The sequence below is a fragment of the Physcomitrium patens genome, chromosome 20 (assembly GCF_059467195.1).
Source record: "Physcomitrium patens ecotype Gransden chromosome 20, ASM5946719v1, whole genome shotgun sequence".
Classification (NCBI taxonomy): Eukaryota; Viridiplantae; Streptophyta; class Bryopsida; order Funariales; family Funariaceae; genus Physcomitrium; species Physcomitrium patens.
Window position 1 is genome coordinate 16,028,059 of NC_143429.1, and position 12,789 is coordinate 16,040,847.

The window sequence follows — 12,789 nt, forward strand, 5'->3', positions numbered from 1 at the left end:
CCTATGTCAGCGAACTTAAAATTTTTCCGAAAAATAATTAAACCTGCTATCATACAACAATATCAAATCATTGGGCATAAAACTCTTCGGACGCAGTTTACTATCATAGTAAGTCTTTTGCCATTTTTGAGTTGCTTTCATGTTGAAGAGAGCTGTAGCCCATATTTCATCTAATTTGTCCAACTCTGCCAACCAATATTGGAGTGATTCCTTATCTCCAAGACGTTCATCCAATGTAATGTACAAACTCTAAACTTCTAATTCAATTGGTAATATTGCTTCTTGTCCATACACTAATTGGAATGGTGTAGAATTGGTAGTCACTTTATATGCAGTACGATATGCCCACAATGCCGCAAACAATTTAGTATTCCAATCCATTCCTACGTCCGAAATTATTTTGGTTAAAATCTTACATAGAATATCATTGGTCTTTTCTATCTGCCCATTAGCCCGAGGATGATATGGTGTTGTTTTCTTGTACTTGATTTCGTATGTGTTCGTCAAGGCTGCTATAGTAGTATTTATGAAATGGGTGCCACAATCGCTAACCAATTCCTTCGGACATCAAAATCGAGTAATAATATTCTCATATAGAAAAGTGGCCATCGTATTGGCATTATCATTGCGGGTAGCAATAGCCTCCGCCCATTTGGTTACATAGTCCGTGGCGACTAAAATATATCGCTTTTGTCTATGTCTTGATGTTGGTGCAATGGGTCTAACAAAATCAATTCTCCATTTCTCAAATGGTGTCTGTGCCAAGATTGGTACTAACGGCATTGCTGAAGTATCTATGGGTCGATCAATTTATTGACAAGGATCACAATGACGAACAAATTGGTGCGCATCAAAAAACATTGTGGGCCACCAATATGCGGCCATTAAAGCCTTGCGAGCAGTACTGTCTTCCGCGAAATGCCCACCACAACTATCCAAATGACATCCCTCTAGTATCGATTGTACTTCACTGGGAAAGATGCAACGACATAGAATTCCATCCCGACCTTGCTTATACAAGGCATCTCCCATCATCGTATACGGTGTACTTTTTAAAATCAGTCGTTTCTTGAGTTTCTCACTATATGTAGGTGGGAATGTCTGAAATGTCAGATATTGAATCAATTCACTATAGTCGATTGTAATCACTTCGACGGCAAATAACTGCACGTTAGAAAGTGCATCATTAATAGGTTCATTACCCAAGTTATTGGACAATGGGACAAGTGATCCGCATTGGCATGTTTCTTTTCTAGTCGTACATTGATAGTAAAATTAAATTCTTGAAGTAATAACATCCATCGAGCAATGTGTCCACTCAATTGAGGCTTATTAATCATGTATTTGAGGGCATTATGATCCACATAAAAGATAAATAGATACCTAAGCAAATAGTGCCAAAATTTTTGAACCGAGTATATCATACCCAACACTTCTCGTTCAGTAGTAGTGTAATTACGTTTGGTAGCCACCAATTACCTACTAACATAATAGATAGGATGATCGAGACCCTGGACATCCTTCTGACTTAGCATCGATCCAATAGCCACATTTGATGCATCAATATACACATGAAAGGGCTCTGTCCAACGAGGGGCCACCAATATTGGTACAGAGACCAATTTTGACTTCAATGCTTCAAAGGCCATGGTATACTCCATGGTCTAGATGGGACTAATCCCATCGAATGGAGGTTTCTTCAATAAGTTTGTTAAAGATTGATAAATAACTACAAACGAACGAATAAATTATCGATAATAATTGACATGGCCAACGAACCCTTGAACATCGGAGACCGTCTCTGATCTGGGCAAGTTCATTATATGTGTCACTTTGTCCGGATCTATAGCGATACCACGGCTAGAGATGATATGTTCCAATAATTTTCTTGATAGAACACCGAATTGATACTTATCTAAGCTCAACGATATTCCAAACTTAGTACATTGAGCCAAGCATTTGTCGAGACAATTAAGATGATCTTGTTTTGTACTGAATGCACAGAAGTCATCTAAAAAGATCTCCATAAATAATCGGAGATAGTCTTGGAAGGCCTAAGTCATCACTCTCTGAAATGTGATTGGGACGTTACATAACCCAAAAGGCATCACGCAAAAAGTGAATGTGCCCCAATCCGTAGTAAAGGTCGTCTTGAGCTGGTCTTCCGTTACAATTTGAACGTGATTATACCCAAAAAATCCATCTAGGAATGAATAACATTCATGACTTACTACAGCGTCCAATATACTATCCGTGAAGGGTAATGGAAAGTAATCTTTTTTGGTGGTCGCATTAAGTTTCTAAAAATCCTGACAAATTCAGATTTTTCTATTTTTTTTCGGCACCGTCACGATTGGAGAAACCCACTCACTATTTGGTATCGAGTAAATAAAACCAACCACAAGAAGCTTGTCCAATTCCTCCTTCACCATGAGAGAATATTTAGGATTAAGGCGATGTTGCCTCCGTCGGATCGGTTTAGCATTCTTCTCTAAAATGATACGATGTTCACAAACTTCAATAGAAATAACTTTTAAATCATCATAAGTCCAAGTAAAAGTGGATTTATGATGCAAGAAAAATTCGGTCCAACAGGTCAACTCTTGTTCTTTAATACCTTCATAGACCTTAATTATCCGAGGTTCTGCTGAGGTCGCTAAGTTGATAGTTTGACATAAAGGTACAATGGTGATGTTCTGTTTCAACCCCCGCACTGGTTTAAAGTCAGCCGATAAGTTTGACATGTACGAAGTACTAAATCCTGTGTCCAGGGCATTAACATGGTGCACATCATACTTGGTCATCCAATTAATATTAACATAATCTGAGTTTTTTGAATAAGTCAGGTATATCAAGTACTCCCTCGGACCTCCACATTGGTACACTACTCCAAGGTGTAGTGCTGCCTCCACGGGCGCCTTCGTAATTGGTGCTACTGTGTCATCATCAAAGCTAAGCTCATCGTCTGACATTAATTCAGATATTGGCAATTGAGACTCCCCGTGATAGTGTACTGCATACATTTGTAACACCATTTTGTCTCTGCTCTTGCCAATTGTCAAAGTACCCCGACCTTAATCGTTCTTGGCCTTTGCTTGATAAAACTAGGGTCATCCCAATAAAATTGGATATGATAAAATTGAACATTGTAACTGAAAGACAATATAGTCGATTTCATATGCAATACCGACAATCATAGTTTGAACTCTTCGTAAGATACCTATTGGTTTAATTCGGCTATGATCTGCCATCCATAATACCAATGTTGTGGGTACTAAATATTCTAAATCTAAAGCATCCATTGTATCAGCGTTCATTAAATTGACGTTGTAACCACCATCCACCTGAACACCCGAGATCATAACATCGTCAATCGAAACATCGATGGTTGGTGCACCTGGGTCAGGGTTCAAAATGACTTCACAAACTTCTTTATTATAGTGCCTATGCCATGTTAACGATGAATTCAATATAGAACGGCATTGTGGTGTGACCGCTAGAAGTTGCTTCATAGAAATAGAAGGTTGAATAGCATCTAGATCCTTCATAATATCATAGGATTCCATATTTAGGATAATTCCCAATACCCTCTTTCTTTTCATTGGTTTGAGTTTAACTCCGTGAGATAAGATATTCTTCTGCCCTAGACTCAAAATTGGAACAATAGCTGGGGCTTCCTTGGAATTCCTGCCTCCAAGAGGATCTTTCAACGGATAGGATATTTCTTAGAACTGCGTAGAGATCAGAACTACGTAGAAATCAGAACTGCTTGGAACAAAACTAAAGCCTCCGTAATTGGGACCTCATTGGGTTGTGCCATCGAGTCAGGTCTCATATTGGGTACGAAGCTCGTAACACGACCTAGATTGGATGGTCCTCTAATTGGGTCAAATTGGTCTTTTGCATCGGAATTACCCAAATGTTGAATTGGTCCTTTTCTCTTTTGCTGACTCCGAATAAGAACGGCTTGGACACATTCCATTCGATTTATTGGAGAATCTTAAGGACCTCGATTTATCTCTTCAATTTTTCCTTGGCTTTGGATCTGCTGATCCCGATTATTGAAATTAAATGGAGCATTACATTGCTGATATATATGCCCCGACTACTTGTAATTTCCACAAACTCGTGCATAATCGTCAATGGCTCTGGGATTGGGACATTCATTGGCATAATGACCAATCTATTTGCAATGGAAATAATGAAGTGGTATTCTTGCACCCCCATCAAGTATATTGGGTGTCTCCACCGATATATATCTACTAGGCTTGTTCCATGTAGGGTTAGAAAATGATCCTGGTTGTCCCGTTGGTACTGACGAAACTTGATTTGATGACGTTGATGGAGCATATTGCTGATACCTCTACTGCTCCTTACCATAGTTCTAGAGGTTCGATGCAGACCCCTGATTAAAATTGGAACTTTGAAAGTTATTAAATGTTCGATTTTATCGATTAAATCAATTTCCATTCCATCCAAACGTATTTCTCATTTGTACTTAATTGACATCTCATTGGGTTGGTGGGATCATGGTCTGATTACTAAATTATTGTTGTTGTCTTTGCCAATTCCAACAATTTACTGTTAGGTGCTTTCCTCCACAAAATGTACATTGACCCATTATTTGTGAGGGTGAGGGGCATTCTATTACAGAATGATCGTGGCCCTTACAATTATTGCACCATACATTGGTCCTAGTATTGGTAGGCTTTTGCCTCTTCTCCTTATCTTTGGCCATATTGACGGCCATTTCCTCCATTTTCTTCATCAAATTTAATAACAAGGTTTTATTGGAATCTTTTAGGGTTGGCATTATTGGTATCTCTGCCGTAGTTAATGCTTGTTGTTGATACGAAAAATATGGAGCATACATTGTTGTCACGTTTGGTGGTATAGCTTGCAATGGGGTGACATTAACTGGCCCTTGAATATTGGTATTGGAATTAGCCCCTGTTTTTAATATCCGTAGATAACTACCCATTGATTTGTTCCAAGTAGGATTTTGATATCTACCTTAAACTGGAATCATCGTGGCTCCCGTAGTTAAAAACTGATCATAATGGTATTCCTCCCAAATCTTGGCTCTATTAAGGGATGCAGCCACCGTAACGGATTGAGCTTCCTTTACAAACATTTTTAGCTCTGGTGGGTGCAAACCATTGATTAATATGGATAAAATAAATGCCTCCGATATTTGGTGATTCGGCCACTTACTGAGTATATCAGCCACTCAGCCATAGTACGATTCTATCGCCTCCTCTAGGATCATTTTGTTGTTCATTAACCTCTCTCGAAGGTGGTCGTCAAAACCAATTGGCCGAAATGAGATAAAAATGCATTCTTCAATGCTTCTCAATTCAAAAATTGACCCACTGGTTGGCAGTTGTACCATTCAAATGCCGTGTCTTTTAAGATCACTGGCAGCCATTGCAACCAAATATCTTCAGTTTTGCCATTATTAGCTACACATGCTGTAAGAAACTGAGATAAATATTGATCAAGATCCGTACTAAAAAATCTCCAAAAAGTAGGTAGTGGCACGACACTAGTCGTATGATCGCCTACTGCACCCATTTGTACTGCAATCAGAACGGCTGGTCCTCCTGACGCCATTGAATTTCTTGTTCCGCTAAACTCCGTTTTAAAATAATCTCTGCTTTTCCTTATTCTAATTTTTGAGATCTCAATGCTCCTTGATTTATTGTTATTTTTTGTAAATAGTTTTATTGATTGAATTGCAGGTAAAAATGTTGAATTTTGAAATACAATATAGTTATCTTTATTGGCGACCAATTTGTGCCAATCTGAAGAGCCACTATTGCTCATTTCAGTGGTACCCCTTACTCAAAAAATACCCAATGGAGTATCAAATTCTTCTACGCCTCCTTCTCTTTTAGTTAACGGCCTGAAGATTTCCACTGGAATGTTAACAAAATTTTCCGTGAGTGTTCTTGGCAGTTTTTCTAATGGTACATACGACTGCAGAATTAACAGTCTGTCCAGTTCTTGATATGTTTGGATGCGTCGACAAGCTTGCAACTATGATTTAATCCAATTCTGTCGATGCTTCTTTTTAAGATTACGTTCTTACTTCTCTCTAAGCAAGTTCCTTCCTTGCGCACTTCCTTGACTTTCTCTCAACTGATTTATTTTCTTCGATGCAATGCTTTCGTTCTTATTAACCATAATCTTGCTTCAAACACTACTGAAATTATCTTCTATTGCTAATTTTCTCACACATTTGGTAATTAATTCCTAACACTCAAAGCTATTATCACTCTCCGGCAGTGGCGCCAAAATGTGATTACTCGTTTTATTTATTCCAAATTAATCTAATGGAAATAAATCCGTATAGGGAGATTCGAACACGGAGAATGACTAGTTGCTTAAGCGTTCACGTTAGGGTCACACAATCAATTACCTCCTCAATGTATCATCTCTATTTTCAATATCTGAACACCCAAGGAAACTATAATCTCCTCCTTTGCCTTATTGGTCTCTTCCTTATAGCAATTCAGTCATACCAATAACTGCTATTTCTACCAATATATTCACCCTCATAATCTCCAACTGTAATATTGCGCCCTCACAACTTTCAGCACACAATTACCCTCATTCCAATCACTGGAATTCTTCACACAAAACTGCCATTCATATTACAATGTTTCACACAAATACAAACTCATTCTCTCTGCTGAACTATAATAAGATTTCAGCATTCAATCTTTCTTCTTCTCAAATAATAGCAATCACATTTCCATTCCATAATTCACTTCACAATATTCAGAAACTCTCAATCCTCTTATTCAAAGAAAATAATAAACAAAAGAAAAGAGATAGCACCAAGCTTACCTCAACTCACAACTATCATAGCGATGGCACCTTAATTAACTTCTACAACTCTTATATACTTTCCTCTGATTCTTTAGATTCTAATTGTAATTCTGTAATTAATCACTTTTAAGAACTAAATCACTCATCCGTCCTTCTGAATTTCCTATTATATGGACTATTAACATATTTTACCAATATCTTTCAAAAACGAATTAATATCTATTCTACAATACAATTGAGAGATATTTAGTTATTAGTGCAAGGAGGTACCAAAAATTGGTAATTTAGGGTTCGATAGGATTTTTGCAATATCTAAAGATATACTTATTGGAACAAAGAGAAATATGGCATGATTTTAGTATACTGATATATGAAGCTATATATTAATTTAGAGCTGAAGTTAACACTTTTGAAATGAAGAAATTATTGCTCAAACTTCATCATCAACCTTCAACTTGGTGGTTAAGGGACATGTGAGTCACATAATTGACTCACTTGTGTTATTAGTACAAAAATTGTATATAGGATGTTTAAAATCACCAATTAAGGTATTGTTGGAAATCGTGGTATATGAACTCAATATCTTAAAGAAGATATTATTATTTTGAAGATGATTTGAATAAAAAGTAAATTGTGGTTGAAGAGGATCAACATTAGAGGGATAATTCCTTCAATGCTTCCAATATACCAATCTTCTACATATACACTCAACGTCACAATCTTAAATTGAAGTTAATTTTTTAAGAAATGAATTAGTAGTTAAATGAACCTAAGTTACATCAGAATGAAGTTAGATTAGAATGCAAATAGGTTAGGATTTTATATAAATAGATGTTGAATGAAGATTTTAATCAATGATGAACTTCTACCAACTTAGATAAAACTTTATAGAAGAATATTATTTTAAAGTGGATGAAAATTTATTTATAGATAAAAATTATTATTAGATGAGATTTTGATTTTTTAGATGATATTTAATACCAATTAAAAATAAAATTAAAAATTATGTAGATTTAAAGTAAATCATATAAAAAAATGTCTTTCAAATGTGTGTTTGTGTGGGATTACTTGAATGCCTTGTATTGGTTATATGAGTGATTTAAGTGATTTTTTTGCTGAATTGTTTGAATTATAATATTATTATTTATAATTGGTTGAATATGAATTTAATTAGCTACATAAATTAAGTTCTTAAAGAAGAAGTAGGAGAAAATTTCATATTATCAATTCACAACTTAATTAATAGTAATGAGCTAGAATAAGTCATCTATTCAAGGGAGTTATCTTAGCCTATGCTTAAAAGATAGAAGACTTCTTGGATGCTTAATCAAATAATAATATTAGCTTATTAGAAACTTAAGATAATTAAAATTGTTGTGAATTAGAATAGACTTCCAACTAATAGAGGTTTATTTTAATTCACAAGTCATCAATACAATTTTTTTATTATTTTTCATAATTTATAAATTAGATTGAATTTAAATTTTTTGAACATATAGAAGACATATTTTTTCACGAATATGCAAAATTTTGTATCAATTAGATAATTAAATCAGGAATTATAGCTAATTGAAGCTTGTGACTTAGAGTTAGGATTTGGAGAGAAAAATAGAAATTACAAAAAAGAAAAAATAACAAGACAATTAAGATTTGTATTTGCTTGAAGTAATTAAGAAGAGGGATTTTGAACACTTTGCATTAGCTTTAAATTCTTTTGCAATAGAATTCAAATTACTTCTTTTTTAATGATTGAAACCTATTAGGATTTTTAAAATAATTACAACATATGATTTCACCTTTCATAGTCAAATATCCGATACATTTTCAAACAAGAAGAAACATAATACAACTTAAGTAGTGAATCCAATGTAAAAGTTTGGAGTAGAAGGTGTTGGATTTTGTTCATTTTTATTTGGATTTGATGGAAAAAGAAGGGAAGAAGATGGAAGTTAGAGCTTCAATTAGGGCTTTGAGTAGATCTACAAGTAGAGCTTTTGGTGGAGTTTTGAATGGAGCTTTGGATGGAGCTTCAAGTGGATCTTCAAATTGAACTTCAAGTAGATTTTTTACTGAAGGATAAGGTATGTATTTAAATTTGAATATCACAAATATATTTCATGCATTTACATTATTTATGTAATAGCAACATGGCAATGATTGCAAGGAGGCTTTAGCAACCAAAGCATTGCAAGTAGTGATTAATAAGGTTGATTAGTTTAATGGAAGGAATATTTCTAAATATTTGAGATGGTATGTGAGAAAAATGGAATTGAATTGTGTTTCTAAGAACAAGATGATTCAATTATTTGAGCTTGCTACAATATTAGAGATAAGAAAGCATATAAGGTCAATTATGGATTAATTCAAAAGTTCATGGAAGATTTTTTTACATGAATTAAAGGATGAATATTTCTTAAAGGATATTGATTGAATTACCAAAAAATCATTCTTGAAATGAATTGAATGACCTAATAAGAATTTATAAGCTACAAAATTATTATAGAATTTTGAGAGGAAATATTCTTAATTATCAAAAGTAGAGAAGTTAACATTGAGATCAAAAAAGATTAAATTGTTTCTTCAAGCACTTGATGGAAAATTGCAAGAGAAGATTGAAGTTCTTCTTAAGGATAAAGAAGAAAATGAAGGATTGACAATAAAATGGAGAGAAGTTTCAAATGCTATAGGATTATTTATAAAAAAAGAAAGGAGAAAGAATATGATTGATATTTAAAGAATTTTATAAGTACCTAAAACTCAAGTGCCTACTTTACAGTCAACAATACCTATTATCCAATCTCTAATGACTACATAAAAGAAATGAAATATGGAACTTAAAAAAATTATATATAAGATGCAAGATCTTTAAATCAAATTTGTAAAGCTCAAAAAAAAGACTTCTATAGATGATTCAAAGAGTATTTCAAACAAAAGTGTGTACAAAGATATATTTAGTGTGATAATATTTTTCATTCTTAAAAAGATTATGGTGAATTCAATGAGATGGTCCAACAAAGCCTTATTTTTTGAAAAGATGGAAAAGTTGTATTGAAGAATATTTTTGATTTTCTCCAAATCAACTTTAGTAAAAGAGGTATAAAAGATTTGATTAAAGATTATTTGGATGTTTATAAAACTGCAGTAATTAAAGCTATAAGTTATAGTACTATAGTGGATGATGATAAGAAATAGGATTTTACTAGAAATATTGAATCAAAGGGACTTTGGTCTTCTGCCATTTCTACAATGCAAAAGAGAAAGATGCCATAGAAAGCATTATTGAGGACTACAACTACAATTTTTGAAGTTATAAGATAAAAGGATCTTATAGAAATTCTTTCAATATATGCATTCATTACTAAGAGCCAATATGAGGCTTTGATGGAAGAAAAGAAGAAGCCAGAGTCTGAAGATACAAGAAAAAGAAGTACTTCCAAGAAAAAAAACTTGAAGAGAGAAGGCTCATGAAATGGCTTTATAAGAATTATCAATGGAGGATGCTTTGGAAATATTTTGGAAAAATCAAAAGACTTAAAAAATAAAGATAAGTTGTCAATATATAAACTACTCTTTAATATTGAGGGAACAATAGATTTAAAGAAGTACTTGAAGAATGTGTACTCAATGCTAAGATTGAATTCAAATTAAAAGAGATTTTAAGAATTATCAAGAAAGAATTTTGTGATGTCATTATTAATAATATTAAAAAAAATAACAATTAATGGAAGAAGTTAGATTGAATCATACTATTAATCCATACATATATAAAGATGAAGAAGTTGAATTATTAATTGTTGAAAATAATTTACAAGTGAGAGAAGTTGTAATCAAAAGATTTGTTTTGATGATCAAAGTAATAATAAAAAAGAAGTTCAAGTCATTATACTTGAAAGCATTGAGCTAGGGCAACTACAAAGGTATTAATAAAGGTTGAAAATATACATAAATTAATTATTTTTTTAATTGATTATGGTTCAAAAATAAATCTTATGTCTAAAAATCTTTATAAGCAAGGAAGATGGCGAATTGATTTTGAGGATAGATACCTAATACGAACAACTCATAATACATGAGATAAATTGTATGATATTTGCCTAAATGTAAAAATTCAAATTGGTGATGTTGCAATAGAATTAAAAATTTATATATAAGATACAATATTTTTTTATTTTTATTTTAGAAAAACCATATATTACTAGAATATGGATGGAAACAAAGATACTTGATGATACTTCACATTATGTACAAATTTATAGTAAAGATGAGAGAAGGATAGTACAATTTCTAGTAGTACCTCCAAATCATGAAAAAAATCAAGATAAGTTGAAAAAGGATCTATTGCTAAGATTTTTTACTAAATTTAGGAATTTTTGAGAAGTGCCATTATAAAATAGGATTATAGAGGTACAAAAAAGGATATACTCTTGCAAGATGTAGATACCTTTGATATAAGATTTATTAGAATTTTTGAGAATAAAAATATTATATATAAAAGGCTTGAATATTTAATTAAAAAAAAAAATTGTATGATATTGAGAAATTTTTTTATGAATTGGAAATATTAGGAAATGATGAAAATATTTTTGGTGTTTATGAAAGAAATAGATTAGAGAATTCTTTGGAATTAATTGCATCCATTGAATTAAGAGATGATGATAAGATTATGCCAATTCATTCAAAAGAGTTTTATTCTATAATTAAATCTTTTTAAGGACCAGAGGTTATTATGGAAATAACATATAAGATAGTGGATAAGAAAGTAAAACTTGTTGTAAGGCCTTTGCCAAAAGATTGAAAAGAAAATATGAAAGAAGCATGAAATGAAAAAAATTTAAGAAATCTAAAGAATATTAGAGATAATTTTATTAAAGAGAATTTTAAAAAATTAAAGATTGGATTTGATGGTTCTTTGTTGCAAGAAGAAATTGTATATTTCAAATAAATATTGGCAAAATAAGATTAATCATTTGCCTTTAAATCTCAAGAAATTAGATGTGTAGATTCAAATATTATAATAACTATAGTTATTTTCATTGTAATGCATGTACTTTGGAATTTGAAGCCAATTTTAGTATTAAAGGCACATTTATCAAGTTTGATGGAATTATGGAAAAAAAAGATGCAAATAAAAATTTAGATCCTTCTTTTGCATCATATTCTAGTTGATCGTTTACAGTGTCTAAGAAAAATGGATCATTATGATTTATTCAAGATGTGCAATCAATAAATGTAGTGACTATTACAAATACAAAAATTGGACTAATAGTAGAAGAATTTGCTAAAGCATTTGCAAGGAAGGCAATCTATTCTATAGATGACTTATATTTAGGATATGAATAATTTTAACTTACAAAAAAGAATAGAGACATGATAACTATGAGAACACTTTTTATATTAGTTAAGATGTATACTCTTCCTCAAGGTACTACTAACTTGGTTATGATGAATGGAATGAACAAAATGTTGAAGGATTTCATTCTTGAGAAGATTATACCTTTTTTAGATGATGTTCCTATTAAAGAATGTAAAGAAGAAGATAAGGATAAAACTTTAGATAAGAAGAGATATCACAAGTATGTTATTGATCATATTTAAGATCATGAAAGGATATTAATTTAGCTTGAAGAAGTTTATCTAACACTATCAGATGTAAAGTCTACATTTTGAGTGCAAGAAGTTGTAATTTTTGGGCATTTATGTAACTTTTATGGGAAGAAATCAGATCCAATTAAGATTAATGGAATTGAAAGAATGAAAAAAGATTGTAGTGTTATAATAAAAATGCAGAGGTTTTTAGATGCTTGTATATTTTATCATATTTAGATTCTTTTTTATATTCATATACTAGATTCATTGTATGAATTATTATATAAGAGGTATTAATTTAAATGGAAGGAGAAACATACTAAGGCAATACAAAGATTAAAAAAAATTATTAACATCACCTTTGATTTT